This window comes from Cryptomeria japonica, chromosome 1 (genome assembly GCF_030272615.1).
Source record: "Cryptomeria japonica chromosome 1, Sugi_1.0, whole genome shotgun sequence".
Lineage (NCBI taxonomy): Eukaryota > Viridiplantae > Streptophyta > Pinopsida > Cupressales > Cupressaceae > Cryptomeria > Cryptomeria japonica.
This window is the reverse complement of record NC_081405.1, coordinates 502626308-502631581: the sequence shown is the minus strand read 5'-3', so window position 1 is coordinate 502631581 and position 5274 is coordinate 502626308. Positions and strand designations below refer to the sequence as shown.

At 30.0% G+C, this 5274-nt stretch overlaps 1 non-coding gene across 1 annotated transcript; it reads right to left on the bottom strand.

The window, feature by feature from the left end:
• Nucleotides 1–1762: 1762 nt before the first annotated feature.
• On the bottom strand, nt 1763–1834 carry TRNAQ-CUG (transfer RNA glutamine (anticodon CUG)). The gene has a single exon. It is a non-coding gene; the product is annotated as a tRNA-Gln (tRNA).
• Between the last annotated feature and the right edge of the window lie 3440 nt (nt 1835–5274).

The window sequence follows — 5274 nt, the reverse complement described above, 5'->3', positions numbered from 1 at the left end:
CTATAAATAGTAATCTCGCATAAATGCAAGGTTGAGACACCATTTTTCCCAATAAGTTTCGGTTAAGCACATTACACAAACTTTTCACATTTTGCCTTATACTGCTTTGTTCCACTATTCTGGTTTGATCTGGAGCATAAATCTCTAATTTGTGCACGTGCAACTGCGCACAATCGATCACCAACACATTTTGCATTCACTACTCACACTAAAAATGATCAAATACATCGCTTATATATATATATATATCTGCAACAAGATATTAGATCAACCACATGTTGGCTTCAAGAACACTTAGCATATTATGAAACGTGTACATACTGTCAGCTATATTCAAAATCAAAATACCAATGTGGACCAGAAAAATTGTCCACACATTGCCACAACCATCAGACTAAACACCCGAACCACAAAAATAATCACCAAAATCGATCCACACAAGTCGGTTGCCCTACATTGATAAATTAAAAATTGACACACCAGAGCTTCTAACTCGAACACATCATCATCAGAGACTAAAACTCTGGAATAAGGATGTCCAGACATCCACCAACCTACAACCAGATCTGCAACACAAGATGATAACCAGAAATGTTGTATTAACTAAAATGCACAACACTATCAGATGCTCTGTTCTAGCTTGCTGAACTTGAATCAATCTTGAATCTAGCTTCCGGTAGGATCACATACAACAGTGCAGATGGGTGCACTAACTTGGGTTGCCATCAATGACAACACCAGATGACCTATGCAGTGTCCCTTGCCAACAAGGGTTTTGTCTATAACTATTTGAAATCTATAATATCAAATTCATGAAAAAAAATATGTTTAATATGAGAATAGTCTATTTCAAATTTGATTTCTTCCATGGCATTGTAAGTTTTCGTTTGTAAATCGTTGTAAGAAATACTCATGTTAGTTCTTGAATCCTATCTCCATTCTCTCTTGTATACTTCAAGGAATATAAAGGGTGTCTAGGTGCACATTTCCTACACTTGTGCCATGTTTCAATTAGTTTGTTTCCATGAGATATATTTGAGACAACTGTTAACACAACTAATGATTTTTAATTTGAAAACCCTGTCCTTTATGCGTGTGAAGATGGTGATCATATGGACACGTATGAGAACTTATTTCTTTAGTGAAATAATTTTTAAAGCATCTATTTTATTATTTTTAGTAAAACTATTTTTTTTGAATTGGATCTCAGAAAGTACAATCAACTATTAAGAGGACATCTAGAACTATGGCACTAATAAAACTATTTAAAATCATGACTATTAAACACTATGATATTGGTAAACTATAAAAATTCTTCATATATATAATAATATATGTTATGAAACACATCTAAGCATAACAAATATATATCTACACCATATGATCACATTAAATTTTACAAGATTCATTAGAATGTAAAGATGTGTTATAATATAATATAATATTATATATTCAATATATAACTAATAAACTTTGAGGAATATAACTCATAAATAAAAGTTAAAAAATGACTAAACATTTTACACAAATAATATTAGCAATCCCTTTCCTTAAATCTCAGTAATGGTGGATTTAAGATATGAGACTAAAAAGAAGAGGTTGAAGACCTGCACGCACTCTGTAATGTAAAAAGAATGAAAGGAAACTATAGTAGAACAGCCGCATAAGGGTTATTATGAGAATAGAACTCGAGACCTCTCACATTCAAAGTTGACAAAGCTAAATAGTATGAAAAATTATATGAAATATCCCCGACTTAATGAGGTCCCACCGAGATTTGAACTCGGGTTACTGGATTCAGAGTCCAATGTCCTCACCACTAGACCATGGGACCAACTTGTGCTTTTTGATCAATACAAAAGTTACCTAATCTGAATTATTCTTTCTCTCGAGAACCAGCTCAAATATCTTTCACAATTGCTTTTCCTTAACCCTAAAATCAAACTATTCAAACTTATGCATTTTCCCACCTTCATCCATCCGTAGGAAGAGTATGGTAAATATAATGATATAGTGAAATTGAAGAACAATTTTTTTAATTTTTTGGGTTCATCTAGTGTCTAGAGGTTCTCAAACAATTTGTTTCATTTAAGTCATTATTACATAGAGATTTTAGAGGTTGAGTTTCTTTTAGTTTTAAAGAGAATATAAATATTGTTAAGTTTGTAGGTAAGTTAAAACAAATGTTACAGATAATCAATTAGATCAATTAGAATTTTACTTTTTCATATGATTTTTTAATGAGGAGAGAATCAAGATTGCATTCTTAAAAGTCTCTTACCCATCAAGAAGTAGTGGCAAGCACATTCATTTTGGGAGGAGACCAAGCAAAAGTTAAATTTGACCCAACCTAGAACCCATTCCTAGAAAACTTCAAAGATTAGTATTATCCTAAAGGTGTTTATGTTGACCACCACATGCAATGTCATAACTATGTTAAGGGCATGACTAATCAATCGAAGCTTACACCAATTTATTTTATGAGCTCTATGCAAGGTTGGATTCATGTGAATTAGAGTAGCATCAAGTCCTCAAGTACCACAATTATAAGCGCCATTAATTCTAGACTAAAGTTAATTAAAGTCAAGAGAATGGGAGAAACAGACAACCACACAACAACCATTTAGGAGGAATGCACTTTTAAACATTAGAGGAAAAAAACCACCACATAAAAGGAAACATTTTCTTTAAAGAGGAGTAAACCATCCAATATTGCTAAGTGGTGTGACATGCACAAGAGTTATAATAATTCCACTACTAAGTACCATGCTCAAATAATGTCTACTTACAAAGGTCAAAATAAAGGATGATGATGTCAATACCTTAGATGGAATCAATGACACATATCCCAAAACATATCAACACTATACATGTGATCCCTAAAGGCTTGAGGTAATGTAACTATTTAATTCATAGATGTGGGTGAAAGTGTGGCCATTGGACTTCATATAAATGATATTAGCATAACAAAATTAGTTTCAATAGAAACCATTAAGAGATTGTTCATTTTCCAATAACACCTCACATTAATCCTTACAAATTGGCATGATTTAGAACTTATAATATCCAAGGTATTTGTATTACTCACTAGTGTTGCTTTTCATATGCTATTTAATATTTTAAGTCCAAATAAGGAATTCAGTCTCATAATATCATAAATCCAAAATTAACCGAGTTAGATAGTCACCATTCTAGATTTGATAAAGTAAAAATAGAATTGAATCTATCAACCAAGTTTAAAGAGCTAGAAAAACTAATACATAGTCATTTGAATTTAGTAACATCATTAGCTCATGTAAAACATATAATGGGTTACAAGAGTTGATGGAGATCCCACTATTAATAATTTATAAGAAAATATATAGTTTCTTGGAAACAAAAAATACGTTCACAAAATTGTATTGAGAGAGAAAGAGAAACAAAGAGTTGCTCACAAGATTTACCAATGCAGCCAATAATATATAGCTCATACCAAAACAAGGTTCCAATTTTTATCAGTTGGTTCAGTTGACTAGTAATATTGTGACCCACCAAAGGAAAAAAGATTGGGTTAGTCACAACAAAGTTGGGCCTTAAAAAAATTCAATTTTTTTTCTTGATCATTTGATGGATCAGAAACATTATCAAAATATGAATTTATATTCCTAAGTTCTAATAAAATCTTTCAAGAAAATTGTTCCTTCTTGACATCTCTCACGAGTTAGGGGAAGAAAAATAATATCCTTTTATTTAAGCTCATAATTTACTATCAAAGGCTCAACATTGGTAGTTTTCTATATCATTTGTATTGTGTAAGAATAAAACTCAATAGTAAACAAAAAAAATCAACAATAATGAATTATATAATATATATCCTTAGGGATTAGATGTCTCCCTCCTCAATTTCTTGTGTAACAATAAAACCAAATTAGCAAAGAGATACATTAATATGAAGAATATTATATTTTAAAAAATAAATAAATTATCACTTATCTTTCACTGACTTGCTAATGCATGTACTTGTAGCTTGTCTATGATCTAAATTGAAAGAAGAACTTGATGTGTAAAATATTAAATTAGAGTTTCAATTGTATTTAATACATTTTCATAATTAGTGAATCTCGTGGGATTGTAAAATGGTGGACTACAAATTTGATGAATCCTCACATGATTGTAAAAAAATATAGTAAAAATTTGGTGAATTACATGTGGTTATAAAATAGTCTATATAAATTTCAAACAAATTAGGCCATGATAAAAAGCATATGTTATAATCTTCAAGATAATTATGGTCCTATAATTAGCATGGCATTATATTGGTATTGGCAAAATTGGTCCTTATATATAGTGAAATTTTACTACTATTGCCAAATATGTTGGTAAATTAAAACATGCCTCCAAAATTCTAACTAAATCCCCATTACAAAATGTGTAGGTTACTATAACATATACATATTATTTATAAATGCCTTATAAATTATTGGTGACAAATTAACATGCATTTGATCAATAAATCATAAAATCTAATTATTTGGCCGCTTATATATTCATCAAATTTAAATTGATGAAAATGAACTTGCCTTTGTTGATGAATATTTGCTACTAAAAAATCATTGATCCACACTATTTTCATGTCACAAAACTAACAAAAGTACGACAAGATAGTGTTCTAATTAAGCAAGCTTAGCCCAACAGTAACAAAGGGACCTTGTGTTCTCTACATGATCAAAAGTATTGACATTTAATGACTAACACTTGTTCCTTTTCTACATCTTTTATCTTTTCTACTCCTAAATGCATATATGATATCAATGTATACTTTCATTTTCTTCTCAAATTCTTTGTATGTATTTTTTATATTCAATAGATTTCTTTTAATGAAATTTTTTCTATGGTAAATTTTAATTTGACATATTAATTTTAGATTATGTTGTTTTTTAGATAGATTTTAAATAACCATACATTGTGATATTGATTTTCATTTTGATATTACTAGAAAAATGATTACTCTTTATTGCAATAAATTTAGTCCATTCCATATGCAAGTTGATTGCAACTTTAGTAAATTGATTTATTCAGTAACATCAAATTTCCCCTTTGTTCATTGAATATTTTCGCTTCTAAAAAAATTAGTTTTGGGTCAAATCAAATTAAATGATTGCTCGATTAACTATGGAACGAGTAAAATGGGGTGCACGTGGAAGCCAGCTAAATTCCATCTTCTAATGTTTGAAACGTTTTATAAAAAGAAAGACATTTCGTATTCCCAAGATTATGGTATTCTGTTGTTACAGA